Source organism: Panicum virgatum, chromosome 8N, assembly GCF_016808335.1.
Source record: "Panicum virgatum strain AP13 chromosome 8N, P.virgatum_v5, whole genome shotgun sequence".
Lineage (NCBI taxonomy): Eukaryota > Viridiplantae > Streptophyta > Magnoliopsida > Poales > Poaceae > Panicum > Panicum virgatum.
In genome coordinates, this window is record NC_053152.1 from 16717832 (window position 1) to 16737032 (window position 19201).

Genomic DNA, 19201 nt, shown 5'->3' on the forward strand with positions numbered 1-19201 from the left:
GAATGCCCAGTTGACTTTGCATTTAGCTCCCGTTACTTTGCATTTGACTTCCATTCTTTTGGTAGGGTACATCTTGTCCAATTGACTTTGCATTTACCTCCCCTGAGAGCTGAGTCGCCCGCCTAGAGGAATTTTTTCCATGCTTTGTCAAGCTCTTATAGGATATCATTGGTCGCTTTCAGGACAGTTAACAAGTATATTTGCTACAAGAGGAGCACCAATTTTTTCAGGCAGACCCGTCCAGCATGCGTCAAGTGCCTCCCGTGCCAGCGCAAAACCTTGGAAGTTGCCTTTTCCACCATAGGCTGAAAGTCAATCTTCCGTAGTCTCCTCACTGCCAGTGATAACCCCATGTATTTGATGGGGAAGTTGATGCGCACCGCTGGGAAGCCGGACAACGTATCTTCAAGATCGAGATCGCCATAGCTAATCGGCGTGACACTCCTACCAGCTAATCGGAAAGACTAAGTTTTGCTTAGTCTTGCTTTCCTCATGTTTCTTACTCTCCTCGGGCTTGGAGGATGTTTCATTCTTGTCACTCTTACCAGCTGAATCCACATAATTGACTCCACCTGACATCAGAGCGACCCAAACCCCCTCGTTGGGGAGAGTTCGTCCTCATCTCCTTTCCCTGCTCTCGGCTGCCCATATATTTGTTTTGATTCAGATTCTCTCTCAGATCAAATTGGGTGGGTATCTGGTTATGTTGCTGATTGTGATTGGGATGTTGTTGCCTGCTTCCATCCCACTGGTTTCTCTGACTGTTAAACTGTCGTCCCCCTGGAAGCCCCCTCTCTTCTATCCTCCCTACCTCTATGCTGAAAACTCCCTCCACTCTCACATGGACCTTGCAACCCACCACCATCGCCGACTGATCTGCCTCCACCACGCGGCACCCAGTGCCCCCCAGCCATCCCTCTACCAGCCATTGAGTCTGCGAACTTGGACAAAAGACCTAGTATCACCTCCCAAACTCGACCACCTGCCAACCGCTGAACCACGAAGGGGAACAGATGCAGCAGGCCTTCTCCAATTCCTTGCAAGGACCTTGATTTCTGCGCAAGCGCCCACCAAAGCACTTCTCGACCAGAGATGATTCAGCTATTCCTCAAGAGCTGGATCCTCCCCCCTCAATTTGGAACACAGAGGGTTCCCAGATCTTTGTCAATTGCTAATTTTGATTATATTTGTATTTTTAAAATTAGCTACAGACAAATCGTATCTGACATGGACTGGTGGGTCAAGTCCTAGTTCTTTTCTTAATTTCAAATGTAGCTATTTAGTAATCGTATTCGACATGGACGTTTTGGTCCAGTGCTAATTTCTTAAATTTTAATTTCGAAATGCGATATTATTAAACATTTTGATATGGACTTTTTGGGTTGATATAGACCCTTAGATCATCATAAAATATTGTTTGTGCACAACGGCACATAAAAAAGGTAAAGACTAGTATAAGGCCCGCCGTATTTTTGTTCTTTGGAATGGCTTCCATCCATCTCGTGCGTCTTCTCCCGCACACTGCCCATAACCCACTCGGCTGCCCAAATCCTACTGCCTTTTCCTTTATCTCTCAACCTTATCTCTTCCCCACCGACACCTCCCCTCCTCCTTTCCCCAACCTCCCTTCCCCTTCCCCTTCCCTCCTTTCCTGCCGCAGGTCCCCCTCCCGGTCCTCTGCTGCGCCCTCCCTTGCTCTTCCCCCACACCCCGCGACCGCCTTCCCTGCGCGGCGGAGCGACGCGGGCAGCGCGGCGCATCGCGGGCAGAGCGGCACGACGGGGCCGTAGCGGCGCAGGCCGAGCTCCTCATCGGCGCCGCAACACCGGGGGTATGGCTCCACCTCCGCGCCGTCCTTCGCCTCCGCCTCCACCACGTCGCCGCCTCCGTAGCAGCAACCTCATCCGGGGGGCTCGCCCCGCAGTGAAGCGGATGGCTCGGTCAGGCAGGCCCTTCTGCTCTTCGTCCACAACAAGCTAACCATGTGCCCCGACCGCTGCTTCTCGTTCGCCTCCATCAGCCAGACCGTCTCCATGGTATGGCAGCGTCCCTGACCTGAAATCCCTTCATTTCTCGATTACGCTTTGCGGGATTTCGCGTTCCTTGCCCTTTTTGGATGAGTGGCACTGTTCGTATTTCTGAAGCAATGCTTGATTGGCTAAGTCATGATTCCTTCTATGAATTGAAGAACTATATAGTTGTTTGAGCATCCAATTTGAGATACGAGAGGATCCACATGAGCCTCCAATTCTATTTTAAGGTAGCAGTTGAGTGAGATATTGGCACCAAATTTCCAATTGATGTCTACTGTTACTAGGAGGTGATCCACGTGAGGGAATCCTGTTTAGGCAATAACACTGTACTTCATTTTGCAATTTTACTTGTTTATTTAGGCAATAACACTATACTTCATTAGGTAATGTTATTAGGGATATCCATCTAAGCAATATCATAGTTCCAAATATGGCATGGCAAAATATTGCACTTCACTAGGCGATGCCATTGAACATATATATTCATCTAAGCAGGTGATCCATCTCTTGCCTGCTGCTTTGCAAGGTACCTAGTTTTGATCAGCACCCGAGTCATTCCCAAAACACAATGTTGCATGTCTAGCCCCCTAGTCTAAATAACTTTTGCACAGATTATGATTTTGGAAAGATAAATATCTCAATTCTGTATTTAGCATGCCTAGCTAGTGGCAGCATATTCTCTTATACGAATGAATACTAATGCATTAATAATGACCCCACCAGAATAGCCTAATTGAATATTTATATTTTTTCTAATTGAGAACCTAATTGACAACGGTTTTGGTTAAGGGGAGGGTGAGTAGTAGAATAGGAAAGCATTTATCATATTTGGCTCCCCCCCCCCCCCCGGTAAATGACTTGATGAATTGGGATGGAAATGAAAACGGGTATAGGAAACAAATTAATGTTGAGTGATACAGTTTCTTTTCAGAGATGCATTTCTTAGCTGATGCTTGCACTGTCAATGTTTATAAAACATAATAGTTGTATCATTTTCTAACATTTCCTAGATGATGTGTGTTCATGAACCTTTTGCTATAGTTGTCCGTTGCAATCATGAGCCTTGTGTTAGTTGGGAGCAATGGAGTAAATTGTTGAAATGCTTAACTGATATTATTAAAATGCCTACACAACACTAATCAAAATGCTTATGATATTCAAGAGAGTATTGTAAAGCACTGACTGGTCCATTTTTTTTTGGGTAGTCCTGTACTGATATATCAGATTGCTAGTTGTTTATTTTATTGGCATGGTCCAGTATGAGGCTACAAGCTTATGATGTGTTGATTTATTGAAACTACCTGTAACGGAAATGTGAAATGCTCAACTGATATTATTAAAATGGTACATAGTATTAACTAAAATGCTTTATTTACAATCCCACGTTGGATTCTCGCTTCAGGGGATTAGAGGCAAGAAGGTTAGAGAGGATTTAGGAATTGGGGTTCTGCACATTGACCTATTGTTGCAGACTTGCATTTTCTGGCTAGGTGATTAGGTGTGATGCGTTAGTAGGGTCAGGGAATGGGGCCCGGGCACTCAGGCAGCATCTAATTTTTAGAATTTCAGTTTAGAATTCTAGAAAGCGGGATGTATTTTTCCTTTTTTGGATTATGAGGTAAAGTTACACAAGTATTCGAGTTGTGGTTTTCCCCCAAATTTAAGCATAGCCAAAACACACAGATTCATGATGTGTCTATTTTGGTTCCATGGTCTCATGATTAAATACCATGAAAAGCTGCTAGTCATCTGGATCCCTCGTATGGATATAATTTTGAACTAGTCAATTACACTATTTTCAATCAGGTGATTCTACTATTTTTACTGCTAAGGTTGCTGCTGCATAAGTTGCAGACGGAGTGGCAAGAGGGTGCTTCGAAGGATCAGGTGAGGGGTGTGGTTCTACACTCATTCTGTTTTTCAGTTTATTTTGCTTCATCTAGTGATTTTTCGCAACCCTTGAACAAATTCATCGGTAGACTGTGCACATGAAGGTGTGGCCGGTAAAGATATTTTGGGTCTGCTCCGATCTCAAATCTTGAGGTGTTCCTAAAGGCTGTCGCTACACATTTGCCATGGTGGTCAGGTCTCTTGGTGAGATTAATGCACCTCTGCATTTGTTGAAACCAAGTTTGACTTTTCTACTGTCTAAGCATTTTATTATGTCCTTATGTCCTCTTGGTAATGCATAATTCAGCCATGCCAACTTTTGATAAATCATCAAGTAATTTATTAATTTTAGTTTATCATATGCATGCTGATGGTAGCATTTTTATATTTTCCTATTCATCATTTTTTGGATTTTGTGTAGGCAACTTATGGTAAACAAACAGGCAAATTAATGACTGAAGTAGATTGTTTTTTACTGAGATAGCTAGGCAGATTTGCATGCTTCATGTAGCATGACGTCAGTAATTCAATGGCTCTTCTTTTTTCTTCAGTACATGCATGGATTGCAGTACCAGCTAGGCATATCTTGATAGGGGCTGGTTGTGGGCAGAATAGAGATTTTGCTTCATACATTCCTGCATTGACTCCTATAAAATCATAGTTAAATTTTAGGGGGAAGCTCACTTAAATACATGACCCTGCAGCTCCTACTTTATCACCTACAATTCAGTGAGCAAAATAGTGTTATTCAGCGGGCAAATTAGAGAAGTATAGCCGGCAAATAGCTAGGTGCTATGTAGCTAGCAAACAACAAATGCATTCAAAACTAGCTAGCATTTGATCACAAAATAGGCAGGGGGCACGGTAAGCAAAACAAGTAAATTAATTGGCAAACTTTGGGGGGGGGGACTGCAATTCAGTAGTGAAATCTTGCAATTTTTTTTACTACATCCCTTTTTTTTACTCTTATGTGGTTGTCACTACATGTTAATACATTACATGGAACCTTTTTACTGTAACATTTTTGTTAGGTGATCAAAATCAGCAAAATACAGTAGAGTCTATATTGCTTGACAGGATACTGCAATTTCTTCAGTATGCAGTATCATAAGCAGTTCAAGTAAGTCAGCTGGATTATCCTTCATCTACTAGGCGTATACAATGTATTAATTTGCTAGAATGTAGTCTATGCGTCATGGAATTTGTTGTGTGTATGATTGCTTCTTATTGTTGTGCAATTAAATGAATTTCCTCTAAGCAGATTAGTGTAATACAACATGCAATTAATTGAATTTCCTCTAGGCAGATTAGTCCAATATAGCAAGCAATTAAATGTTGTTTCATAGGCAAATTGGTGCAATAGAGCAAGCAAAACAATGGATCAGTTACCTATTGTATATTCTTTATTAATTTATGATATAGAATGTTTATTGTTTCTATTTTTGTCATGGTGCAGGAGATAGTAGGGATCAGTAAATATCTTACAGCAAAAAAATGACACGCAAGTAAGCACTAAGCAGTAGATGGTATGTGCACTTCTCCAACTAAGTTGTTTTTGGTCCCTGGATTCACACAGTGCAGCATCTTGGAGCTTCATATTTTGTTCTCTTGGTTGGATAGTGCCGTCCAACCTCCCTTCTAGTAACACATTTCTAGTAAATCAAAAGCAGTTTCTACAGTTTCCCTCAGGCATGTTTGTAAAGTGGATCCATGAACAGAAATAAGGATATGTGATGTGTTTTGTGGAATATGTGAAACTTTCCCTGCTATGGAAAATCTACCGGAACAATCTGCTGATTTAGAGCTATATTTGCACAATATAATACTAGATCTGGGCAATTTACATGTAATATTGTCTGTGATGTCAGTTTTTGCCTGCTGCATCTGATTTGCCTTGGTATTTCTGTCGTTGTCGCCTAGTCATAATCACGAGTAGTTTGACATGCTATTTCACCCAGGCTCGTGGGGACCGTAGAGTTTGGCGTTGTCGCCTAGTCATAATCACTAGTTTGACATGCTATTTCACCCAGGCTCGTGGGGACCGCAGAGTTTGGCGCTGCATATTTTTGCGTGTGGGGAACTGAGAGTTGCTACAAAAGGAAGCTGCCAAAGTGCCCATATGCAGAAGTTTCCTAAAATAGTAAGGCCGTGCTGCAGGACTATATTACGGCCGGCCGTAATATAGCCAAGTCCATAAAAAAATGACATGTTCATGGTAACAAGAACATGGCATACACATACATCAATTTAACAACTCCGCACCAAAAAAATACCAGCAGAGCGTTTGGGTGCGACTATCACTCTAATTTTCCACGAGAAGCAGTTGGAGAAACTGGACATAATCCGAGTACAAAGAAGAGCCTCCTTGATTGCGTGCAAAGAACAACCAAGTGAAGAGTTTATTTTCTATACAAATGCTGCACAGATGGAATTGGACAAAAATCAATAGATCATATTCTAATATGTTTCCCTCGCTAGTTAGTTAGTAAAATTGTCATCCACGCATACCCCGTCGTCTTTACCGTGGGGACTGAATTCCCAAGTACGCTGAATCAGTGAGGCTGAGAAACCCATTACTGAGCTCTATTTGGGGGCACGTGTTTTGTGATCCAACAAGCAAGGCCTTTCGCTCCTCGTCTGAAGTTTCTTGGCCCCAAGGATGCTGCAGCAGTTTCCTGACTCTGTCGAGCTCTTCTGCAACCTCCCGCATTGAGGGCCTTGTTAGCCCCGGTACTGAAGATGGCTCTGCTTCCATCTGTGTTGGGCCTCGCCGGTCTACTCGGCCCAAGAAGGCGAACGCTAGGGTTTCCGGCCCAGAGTGGCTGTAGTGTGTGCGTGTGCGAGTTGCCTATATGTATTGCGTGAGAGAGGGGAAAGAGGCATGAACAATCTTGTAACAGACTCATACGAACTCAAGCTGCCCCCGTTCTTCCCCAATTCCGATTTCCTCTCTTCTAGCTGTTCCCAGTCTAATTCTCCAGTTATCCGCTGCTAACATAGTGGTATCAGAGACACCGATCTGGATTCCCACGAAATTCATCACGAGCACTTCACCCGGCTTCGTAAGACGCGCGGAGCTATGGATCCTCATCTTCAGACGATCCTCGACGAGATCAAGGGTTTGTCCGCGTCCATGGTGGATCTCAAGACCTCCGTCACCGAGCGCATCGATGGCGTGGAGCACGCGCTCGACGATCGCTTCAAGCGCATCGAGGCGGCGGCCGGCGAGTTCGGCGATTGGAAGCCCAAGGTGGACGCCACCATCGACGACATGCGCATGGAGCTTGGCGCGATCCGCAAGACCGTCAATCGTGTCATCCTCGACTCCAACTCCTCGGCGGCGCCGGGTATCTTCGCTGCACCTGCGCCGGTTGCGGCGTCTCCTTCCGCCGTGAACCCTGATGGCCCCAGTGGGCACCGCGTCGACACCAATTTCCGGGAGAATGCGCACGGGTCGGTGTACACCCACACGCATTCCCCGGGCAAGGGTACGTTTCCCGATCCGTCCAAATCCTTTACTCCCCTGAATCCCCATCCGCGTTCCCCACCTTCTGCTCCGGTTGGTTCGAATTTTAGTGGCGGCTCCCAGTTTAGCAAGATCCCTAAGCTGCAGTGTCCTTCCTTTGATGGCGCGAATCCTAAACTCTGGATCCGTCGTGCTGAAGATTATTTTGAGCTCTCGCAAGTAGATTCGAACATTTGGATTAAGCTGTCGTCCATGTTTTTCACTGACTCTGCTGCCCGGTGGCTGCAGTCCATCGAGCCACGCCTATCGTCTTGTTCGTGGTCTAGTTTTTGTCAGATGATTTTGGATAGGTTTGGTAAGGATCACCATGAACTGCTAATTCGACAGTTATTTCATATTAAGCAGTTGTCGACTGTAGCTGAATACATAGAACGTTTTTCTGGGCTTGTTGATCAGTTAGCAGCCTATGAACATAAATCTGATCAGCTGTATTATACGACTCGTTTCGTTGATGGTCTCAAAAATGACATCCGTCTCGCTGTCATCATTCAACGCCCTCCAAATCTGGATACTGCTTGCGTCCTCGCTCTTTTGCAGGAGGAGGTTTTGGATCGCAACAAGACCAGGGAGGTTCATCGCGGTGATTCTTTGTTTGTTGGTCGGGCATCAGCTAGGGGACCGCTGCCCTTGCCGTTGCCACCTCAGGGCGACAAGTTGCAGTTCCAGCAGTCTCCTGAAAGCCATCGCCATGGGGAGCCTATCCGTGGACGTCCTCCTGATGACAAGCTGTCAGCATTGCGTGCTTATCGGCGTGCCAAAGGCCTATGCATCAAGTGTGCTGAGAAGTGGAGCAGGGATCATAAGTGTCCAGATTCTGTCCAATTGCATGTTATTCAGGAGCTTTATGATATGATTCAGTTTGGGGAGGAGGTGTCTGAAGAAGATTGTAGTGCTCAACAATCTGACCATTTGTTTCTCACATTGTCAGAAGCAGCTGTGACTGTTACTGATACTCCCAAGACAATGAGGTTCAAAGGTTCCATTCAGGGTCAAGAGGTTCTTATATTGATTGATTCTGGAAGCTCTAACACCTTTGTCAGTACTGCAGTAGCCGAGAAGTTATCTGGTCTATCCCAATTGTCGCAGCCACTAGGTGTGTTGGTAGCAAATGGCAGTAAAATGCAGTGTGATCTCCAGTTGTTGGGTGGTCAGTGGTCTGTTCAAGGCTGTCAGTTTACTACTGATATGAAAGTGATCCCTCTTTCACATTATGATCTTATTGTGGGAATGGATTGGCTAGAGTCCTTTAGTCCCATGAAGATTCACTGGAAGCATAAGTGGATGTCTATTCCTTTTCAGGGAGCCTCAGCTATCTTGCAAGGGTTAGTGCCTGAATTACCTGCACACTCAGTGGTGGAAGTTTGTGCTGTGTTGGTCACAGATTCTTCTATACTCAACTTGTCTGTTCCTCCTGAGTTGTCCCAGCTGTTGCAACAGTATGGTGATGTTTTTGATCCTCCTTCTGGATTACCTCCTTCTAGAGCTTGTGACCATGAGATTCCTCTGATTGAAGGGGCCACTCCTGTCTCGGTCAGACCCTACAGATATCCTCCGGCCATCAAAGATGAGATTGAGAGGCAAATCATTCAGATGCTTCAGGAAGGCATTATCCAACATAGTACCAGTCCCTTTTCTTCTTCTGTTCTTTTGGTTAAGAAGAAAGATAAGTCTTGGCGATTCTGTGTTGACTTCAGGCACTTAAATGCAATTACTCTGAAATGTAAGTACCCTGTACCTCTCATTGATGACTTCCTGGATGAGTTGGGTAAAGCTAGCTGGTTCACTAGTTTGGACCTCACTGCTGGGTATCACCAAGTCAAGTTGAAGCCAGGTGAAGCTTACAAAACTGCTTTTCAAACCCACTCGGGGCATTATGAATTTCGAGTTATGGCTTTTGGATTGTCTGGGGCACCTGCCACATTTCAAAAAGCTATGAATTCTACATTAGCTCCCTTGTTAAGAAAATGTGTGTTAGTGTTTTTTGATGATATCCTGATTTACAGTAGTTCTTATGAGGAGCATTTGGAGCATATTCAGCAGGTCTTGCAGCTTCTTCAAAAGGACCAGTGGAAGGTTAAGCTGTCCAAATGTGCCTTTGCCCAGCGTCAAGTCACATACCTGGGACATGTCATTAGTGCCCAAGGAGTGGCTACTGACCCTAGTAAAGTTACAGCTGTGTTGAACTGGCCAGTCCCAGAAAATGTGAAGGAACTCCGAGGTTTTCTTGGTCTTGCTGGGTACTACAGGAAATTCATTAGGCATTTCGGCATTATTGCTAAGCCATTAACAGAACTTCTCAAGAAAGGTGCTTTGTACATTTGGACTTCTGATCATCAAGTGGCTTTTCAAACTTTGCAGCAAGCTCTTAGCTCAGCCCCAGTGCTAGCACTTCCTAATTTTTCTATTCCCTTTTGTATTGAGACAGATGCCAGCGGCATTGGTATTGGAGCTGTGCTATTGCAAAACGGTCACCCACTATCTTACCTCAGTAAGGCACTAGGTCCCAAGTCCAGAGGTCTCTCCACCTATGAGAAAGAGTATATGGCTATTTTAGAAGCTGTCCATCAATGGAGACATTATCTGCAATATGGGGAGTTTATTATCTACACTGACCAGAAAAGTTTGGTGCAGTTGTCTGAACAAAGACTTCACACTACTTGGCAGCAGAAGGTATTTACTAAACTTTTGGGCCTTCAGTATAAGATAGTGTATAAGAAAGGGGTCGATAACAAGGTGGCTGATGCCCTGTCAAGGAGATCTGTCCTTAACTCTGAGTGCTTCCTTATTTCTTCTGCAACTCCAGTCTGGCTAGAACAAGTAGTGGCTTCTTATGTGGCAGATGTTCGTGCTCAGTCCTTGATTACTAAACTCTCCCTGGATCCTTCATCAGTACCCCATTATTCCTGGAGAGATGGTCTTTTGAGGTATAAGAATAGAATTTGGATTGGTCACGATATTACACTGTACAACAAGCTGTTGGCAGCTATGCATTCATCAGCTCTGGGTGGACATTCTGGGGTCCCAGTGACCTACAAAAGGATGAAACAATTGTTTGCTTGGCCTGGCATGAAGAAATTTGTTCACCAGTATGTTCAAGCATGTTTGATATGTCAACAGGCCAAACCTGATAGGACCAAGCTTCCAGGCTTGCTGCAACCACTGCCTGTGCCTTCTACAGCATGGCAGGTAATATCTATGGATTTTGTGGAGGGATTGCCAAAGTCTGGTGGTAATGATTGCGTTTTGGTAGTTGTGGATCTGTTTTCTAAGTATGCTCATTTTTTACCTCTCAAACATCCCTTCACGGCTATATCTGTTGCCAAGCTTTTTCATCACCAAGTGTACAGACTGCATGGCCTTCCTGCCTCTATAGTTTCTGATCGTGATAGAGTTTTCACCAGCAAGCTTTGGCGTGAGCTATTTCGTCTGGCTGATGTGCAATTGAGCATGAGCTCGGCTTATCACCCTCAGTCGGATGGTCAGACCGAACGGGTCAATCAATGCCTCGAGACATTTTTACGTTGTTTTATCCATGCATGTCCTTCCTCCTGGAGCCAGTGGATTTCTCTCGCGGAATTCTGGTACAACACCAGCGAGCACTCGGCTACTGGTCGCTCTCCTTTTGTGATCTTGTATGGCCATGAGCCCAGGCATTTTGGAATCACACCTCTTATGGCAGTGGATTCTGTTCCTTTGTCTGACTGGTTGAGTGAACGGCGGCTCATGTCTGATCTGGTCCATCAACATTTGCTGCGTGCCAAGGCTCGTATGAAGCGTCAGTCCGACAAGAACAGATCTGAACGGGTTTTCCAAGAAGGTGATTGGGTTTTCCTGAAAGCACAACCATATGTGCAATCTTCCTTGGCCGCCCGTGCCAACCAGAAACTAGCATTCAAGTTTTTTTGGCCCATACAAGGTGATTTCCAGAATCGGTTATGTCGCTTACAAGCTGCAACTGCCGGGCTCCTCCCTGGTCCATCCCGTTTTCCATGTGTCTCAGCTGAAGAAGATGGTAGGCGATCAGCATCAGGTGACAGCAGACCTTCCAGATGTTCTGTTTCAGTGGAGTATTCCTGAAGCCATATTGCAGCGTCGTTCTGTCATGCATGGGGTGCGTCCTGTCTCCCAACTTTTGATCAAATGGTCTAATGTTCCAGCATCACTTGCTACTTGGGAGGATGCTACAGCTCTGCGTCAGCAATTTCCTAATGCCGCTGTTTGGGGACAACCAGCACGCCAAGAAGGGGGGAGTGTTAGCCCCGGTACTGAAGATGGCTCTGCTTCCATCTGTGTTGGGCCTCGCCGGTCTACTCGGCCCAAGAAGGCGAACGCTAGGGTTTCCGGCCCAGAGTGGCTGTAGTGTGTGCGTGTGCGAGTTGCCTATATGTATTGCGTGAGAGAGGGGAAAGAGGCATGAACAATCTTGTAACAGACTCATACGAACTCAAGCTGCCCCCGTTCTTCCCCAATTCCGATTTCCTCTCTTCTAGCTGTTCCCAGTCTAATTCTCCAGTTATCCGCTGCTAACAGGCCTCTTGTCGCTAGCCATCTCGAGACACTCCTTGGCCAGCTCCGCCACCTGTGCTCGATCAGCTCGACACTCTGTTCACCAATTATCTGTTGGTCCAGTATCTCAGCAAGCCTGTTCTCGCTCATGGCTAGAAGGAAATGTGATGAGAGGTTCTTCTCCTCCTCAAGTGCCTGAAGGTTCATCGCCTTCCTGCATGTAAGCAACTCCAGCAGAACAACACCAAAGCTAAGCTGTATACATCACTCTTACTCGTCAGTTTGCTGGTCTGCATATACTCTGGATCGAGGTAACCGTAAGTGCCTTGGACAAATGTGACAAACTGAGCTTCATTTGTCGGAGCCAATGTCGAAGCACCAAAGTCCGCAACTTTTGCGGTGTAATCCTCATCAACTAGTATGTTGGGTGACTTCACATCGCCATGGATGATTGGGGATGAAGCCCAGGAGTGCAGGTACGCGAGGGCTTCGGCGGTCTCGTGCGCGATCTTCAGGCGCGTCGTGAAGGAAATGCGTGATCCATGGGGCTGGCCGACATGGATAAGCTGGTACAACGTGCCGTTTGGGATGAACTGGTAGACGAGCATGGGGACTTCCACCTCAAGGCAGCAGCCGTATAGCCTCACCACGTTCCTGTGGTTGACCTGGGACAGGATGAGCATCTCCTTCCCAAACTCTTTCTCCTGCCTCTCGTTGATTATCTTGCACTTCTTTATCGCGACCAATCTTCCGTCTCTCAGAGCTCCCTTGTAGACGGTGCCGTTCCCTCCCTTTCCAAGCACATTGCGCTCGTCGAATTTGTCGGTCGCCTCCTCGAGCTCTTCCTTGGTGAACAATGTGAAGGACAGCCCTTGTTTCAACTTCATTTCCTCGAACAACAAGAGGCCCCCGTGCTGCTTGAAGTACCTCTGTTTCACAGCAGCAAGGCTCCTCTTTTGGTGGATAATGTATGCACAAGACATGCTCACAACTAGTGCAACCATGCCGATGCTAATACCTGCAACAAGGTAGAAATTTTAAAAGGTTCTAGTTCTACATCTACTCGTAGGAGCTCTTTGTCACATTGAGGAGAGAGATCTTTAGAGCAGTCATAGATATCTAAATTATGGCTTGAATTTGGTACTACTAGATCTAGTCAGACATGAAGAAGTAACTAATTGCATGACGAATTAGACGTCTATATAAAACGCAGTCTCATTCTGAACCGAGGGAGTAAAATTCAGTAGCCAAGGATCAACTTTTAGTACTTCTTATTACTACGTTATAACCGGTAGTCAACTTTACTTTTTAAGAAAGGTAAAAAGCACATTGTGAAAATGAACGAGTATAGTAGGCGTACCTACTGCCAACTTCACGCCAAGTTGAGAATTTTTGGCTACGCAGGTACCATTGTAAGCGTTTCCTGTTGTCTTGTCAGGGCAAGAACACAGGAATCCTCCAGCAGTGTTGATACAGGTTCCAGGAACAGAGCAGGGGTACTGGAATCTAGAGTCATCGCACTCGTTAACATCTGCAAAATGAAAGGCCAACTGAGTCGTTCAACTTGTGCAGGTAGTTAAATCTAGCAAACAGAGCATGGCAGTTTATTTCTTGATGCATAAAATAACATGCGAGGCTCTGCTGCTAGATCGATGTCTGAACCTGCATCAACGGATTATGATGAAGTTCAGACATCGATCTGCAGAATCTCCAAGGAATAATTGAAGTGAAGAAGAAACCTTGGCAGCCGTCGGGGACGTAGGGATTACCCTCGTGCCCAGCGGAGCAGTTGCAGAGGTAGCCCGGGCCGTTCCTGGAATCGACACACTCGCTGTTGCCGCTGGCGCACAAGTACGCCGTCGCGTTCCGCCGCGCCTCCCGGCACGTCTCCTTCCCCACCACCGTCCAGAACCAGCGGCCACTTGCCGCCGGTCGACCCCATGAAGTCGTCGCCGGCGACGTACGCGGGCCGGAAGTCGAACGCCGCCGCCTCCACCAGCGCGGCGTAGCTGCACGAGGTGCTGACCCCCATGCCCCCGAAGGTGTCGCTGCTGTTGTTGCTGAACCTGTCGTCGAACGAGAGCTGGTACGTGTTCATCCCGCGGGGGATGGCCGCATGGCAGCAGCCCATGCCGGAGCAGGAGCCGTTCTCCAGCCGGCCGCCCCTGGGGCAGGTGGCCATGCACCCGGTCATGTACACGGGCCCGGCGTTGACTGAGTTGACGTACGCCAGCGAGTTGCAGCCGAGCACGGTGAACCGGTTGGCCTCGTCGGAGAGCCGGAACTGCGAGTCGATGAAGTCGTTCCGCCAGGGCCCGTACTCGAAGGACACGGTGGTGCAGGAGTAGACGAAGTAGCTGAAGACGCGCGCCTGGCCGCGGCGGAGGGAGATGTCGATGACCTCGGCCTCCCCGCTGAAGGGCTCGTGGGTGCCGTCGGCGGCGAGCTCGCAGGTGAGCCCGAAGGTGACGTCGGACTCGCCCGTGTAGAGGTAGCAGCCGCGGCCGATGCCGAACGGGCAGGGGATGTCCACGTCGCCGCACCGGCGCTGGCACGAGAGCGGTGTTGTTGTGGCTGCTCGCCATGCCGGAAGGAGCACGGCGATGATCAATGGAGCAAGGAGCACGGCCAGCACTCGGCAAAGTGTGGGCATGCCGTGTGCCACATGTTTGCCGAGTGCCCGTGGTTTGGCACTCGGCAAAGCTGGAGACACTGGGCAATTGTGTTTTCTGGTAGTGGGACACGCTTTCGCTAGAGTGGAGGGCAGTCTTGCCGGGGATAGAGTGCCCGGGTGCCTAACGTCCAGGTGATGTAGGGGGGCTATTCTAGCCTTTGGCCCCTTCCTATCCCTCTCATTCATGGCTCATTCATGGCCCACTACCGAAACCCGGTATATTCCGTATGCAACGAGCTTTCATGGCTCACTACCGGAAACCCGGTATATGCCGTGTGCAACGGGCTCTGCCAAGTGCCAAAAGTCGGGCACTCGGCAAAAAGACCTTTGCCGAGTGTTTGCACTCAGGCACTCAGCAGACCAGTGGCACACGGTATAAAAATTAAAGTTTTGCCGAGTACCGGCACTTGGCAAAGATAACGCACTAGACAGACCGTTAACGGCTAAACGGCCGTCTCTCTGCCTTTTTTTGCCGAGTGCTTTCTGGTGCACAGCAAAGACTTTGCTGAGTGCCCGAAATAAGACACTAGGAAAAACCGGTTTCACCGTCGCTTTTTTTGCCGAGTCCGGTTCGCGGTCTTTATGGATTTTCACTTTGTTTAAGCACTCGACATGCAATGAACTACTCCAGGTGACGTAGGGGGCTACTCTAGCCTCTGGTACCTTCCTATCCATCTCATTCATGGCTAGCCGGTAACAATACATCAGTAAAATATTGTGAAAGAACCGAAGCCGGCGACCAGAGTAGGGTGAATGGGAGCCGATCAAAATTTCTTCGAAATTCGAATCGTCGGCCTATGTCCCAAAATCACCCAAACCCTCAAGCGTTCTAACCCTCGAACAAGCGAGCGAAAACACGAAGCAAATCGGAAGCGAAACGGAAAAACTGCAGAACTGATCTGCTTGTACCGGTCTGACCGGTGCACAGGACCGGTCTGACCGGTCACAGCTGTTCATGAACTAGCAGACCGGTCTGACCGGTCTCTCCAACCGGTCTGATCGGTGGCGTCCAGAAAACCCCGAAAATTTTAGTTCCAAACCGTGAATTGAGAGCAAATCGCGTCCAAATCGGATGAAACTTGGAGGATATCTTCGTTCCTACCCCAAGAGTGTATCCCCAAGAAATCTCACCCTAAAGATATCCATAGCACAAGAATTTCGGGATGAGATCAAATGGGGTGGGGTTTTCTCTAGTCTCCAAGAAATCGAATTTGGACGGGCTAGTGATTCCAGAGGGTTCAAGAACAAAATAGAGGCATGGGAATCACGGCAAAGAACTCGTGGACTCCTCGCAATCAAGTGCACCAAAAACGAAATCGAAATTTCATCAAACAAGGCACAAAACGAGATGGATTGATTCAAACCGCCCAGAGGGCACGAGGAGGTTAGGGCCTCCTTTCCCAATCAAATCCACAAGAGTTCTCACACAAACAACATTCAAATCTACACTAAAGAGATGAACAGGGGGAGAGGAACACAGAGGCGGCGACCTGGGAGTAGAGACAATTCACGGACGCAATTACAAAAGCCGCACGCAACCTAACACAAGTGAAGGGGTATTTATACCCGCGGGACCGGTCAGACCGGTACGCTGGACCGGTCAGACCGGTTGGTTAGACCGGTCAGACCGGTGCCAGGGACCGGTCAGACCGGTTGGCCTACAGCATCCCCTGTACACGATCTCATCCGACGGCCGAGATTCTTTCTTCGAAACGAAGTTTTCTCCGCGATGCCGCCGTCTTGATGAAGATCCAGTCCGCGGTTTTGAAGGGTCCGCGAAACCCGGGTAGGTGGCCGGTTTTGAGAAAACCGCCAAAACCTCACGCGAGGGAAGATTCCCGCCTCCACGCCGTGGCCCTAGACGCCGTTCCTGCCTCAGCCTTCTGACGGCCCTAGACGCCGCCCGACGCCCGTCACCTCCTCGCCCGCAGCGAGGCCCTAGACGCCGTCGACGCCCGTCGCCTCCGTCTGTCCCGAGACCGACGCCCGTCACCTCCACGACTTGGCGTCTTCAACCGCCGTCCGCCTCCTTGGTTTTGTGGCGCAAACCAAGAAACCCGCCTTCCATCGCCGCTTGCGCCCTCGATCCAGGAGTGGACGCCACAGCTGCCGCCCGGTCCGAGCTCCGGTCCCGGCTGCCCTTCACCGCCGTCCACCGCACGGTCCATCGGCCATAGCACCTCCACGACAGCTCCCCGTCAACACTTGACGCCCGTGTACCTGCAATCCAAAGACCAAGCGCACGATCACACCGCACGGTTGATAATTCACTCATCACAAGTAGGATAGAGTACTCAACATTCCTCAATCTCCCCCTTGATGAGTGCATTGTCAACATACCACCTGAAAGCAGAGAAGTGATAAAAAGAAAAGCAAGAAGGTGAAGAACTCAAGCAAGTGACAAAAAGCTCAAAAGGTCAAGAATAGTCACTTACTCAAGCACAGATCGATTCCCTAAGACAAGGGCAACGGCTCGACGCAATCGATCAAAAGCCAAAACATGACTCCTCAAAGACAGAGGTAACGCTCGACGCAGTCATGCAAGAAGCAGAGGGAAAACGAGGAAAACCAGGAGCCAAAACCAAAGCAGAAACTCCACAAGCAAAGTTTTTCCCTCTCACATGTGCAACTCTCCCAAAATGATGCACTCTCAAAGCCCTGTGCACAACAAGTTTTTCAAAAAATAAACAAGTCTCCCCCTTGTCTCCCCCTTGTTCAATCACTTCTCTCAAAATTCTCCCACTTGTTGGCACATGCACACATCAAGGCTACAAAGACCTAGAGCTCCCCCTGAAGCTCAGACTCCCCCTGAATAAATGTTGTGCAATGAATGCAATGCAGGAGGTGTAAGTGAAAGCATTCAGGGATACAATGATATGAGCAACATCTAGTCACAAGCACGTGTGCATCCATAAACAAGACCTGCATCTAGCTCAACAGAGTATATCAAATCAGTCTAGAGCTAGGCAAGTTCAGTTTAGGAGAAATAAAAGCGTCACCCATGATCTAGCACTAACAAGTAGGGAATGGAAACTAGTGTTAATCATACCCATACAGGTGATCCAAACTCAGCCAAAAACAAGTTGTTAACATTCATTTTTCAATCAATTTTATATCAAGCAATTCTTAATACCAGGGGTTGAAAGCTTGTCATGCTTTACTTAGCAACGAGGCCAAGCCTATGCCAAAAGACAATCAGAAGCTTAAAGCACTCATTTCAGTCATGCATAGCCTTGCCCGGGTTCTCACAAGTGCAAAGTGAGCCGTCCCGAAAGCTCGATCAGTGTGACATGCAATCCCACCTGGATCTTTTCAATCCATTTCAAGAACAATTCAAGCAATTTTATCAGATTTAGATCATTTCAAGTATGAATTGCTAAACGAAAAGCTACACTAGCATGAATAAGATAGCAAAGCATATCAACACACCCTAACATGCTAGTAGCCATAACAGGGTGATCATGTTTTCAGATTTTTAAAACAAAATAGCTAAACTCAGATGATGTCATATACACAGAGGAGCAAGCTATACATGATCAAATTTATCAACTCACACTAGCAGGCACTAGAAGATCATAGCAATATATACAAGAATGCTAGTGCAAGTGAGACAATGCAAAATGCCAACATGTACAATGCATATGCACAATGCAACTACCAAACCTAGAAAACCAAGAGAAGCAAAACAAAAGACCTACAAAGCTAACCAAAATAAAAGTCAGCGATCAAAAGGGGTAACAAACCCCAATCTCCCCTCGCAAGCGAGCAAAGGTGTCCTGCTCTAGCGGTTTGGTGAGAATATCTGCGGTTTGCTTCTCTGAAGAGATATGGATCAGGTCTATGTGTCCTCTGTCATGGTTGTCTCGCAGGAAATGGAATCAGATGTCTATGTGCTTGGTTCTGGAGTGTAGGACAGGGTTCTTTGCAATGCTAATAGCGGACATGCTATCTACAAAGATGGGAACCCTACCAAAACTCAATCCATAATCCTGCAAGGTTTGTTTCATCCAAAGTATCTGGGAGCAGCAACTAGCAGCGGCAACATACTCAGCTTCTGTGGACGAAAGCGCTACGCTAGCCTGCTTGCGAGAGGACCAAGACACCAAAGATGTACCGAGAAATTGACAAGTGCCGGATGTCGACTTGCGATCCAACCGACACCCACCGAAATCGGCATCAGAAAAGCCCACCAAAACCAGAGAAGAATCCGCAGAATACCAGAGACCAAATTCAGGGGTGAATTTCAGATACCTGAAGATGCGTTTCACCACCTGCCTGTGGGAGGTGCGCGGCGAAGCCTGATACCGCGCGCAGAGGCAGACGCCGAACTGGATGTCCGGTCGCGTCGCCGTCAGGTACAGGAGAGAGCCGATCATGCTCCTGTACTCCTTCTGGTCCACCGCCTCGCCGTCCAAGTCCTCATCAAGCGCCGTCGATGTGCTGATCGGAGTCGGCTGAGGAGACAAGTCGCTCATGTCGAACTTCCGCAGCGAGTCTCGAGTGTACTTGGCTTGATGGACAAAAGTGCCCTGAGGAGTTTGCTTGATCTGCAGCCCGAGGAAGAACTGCAGC

General features: G+C 47.5%; 1 long non-coding RNA gene and 1 pseudogene across 2 annotated transcripts; one reads left to right on the forward strand and one right to left on the reverse strand.

Moving 5' to 3' along the window:
• Positions 1–369: 369 nt before the first annotated feature.
• On the forward strand, positions 370–5766 carry LOC120685786. Of its 2 annotated transcripts, XR_005679762.1 has the most exons (4): positions 371–2036; positions 3840–3920; positions 4013–4127; positions 5380–5766. It is a non-coding gene; the product is annotated as an uncharacterized LOC120685786 (long non-coding RNA). The 2 variants fall into 2 exon arrangements; XR_005679761.1 differs by having other exon boundaries at positions 370–2036; positions 4013–5766.
• A 399-nt stretch (positions 5767–6165) lies between these two features.
• On the reverse strand, positions 6166–14283 carry LOC120686380 (annotated as a pseudogene).
• Positions 14284–19201: the final 4918 nt, after the last annotated feature.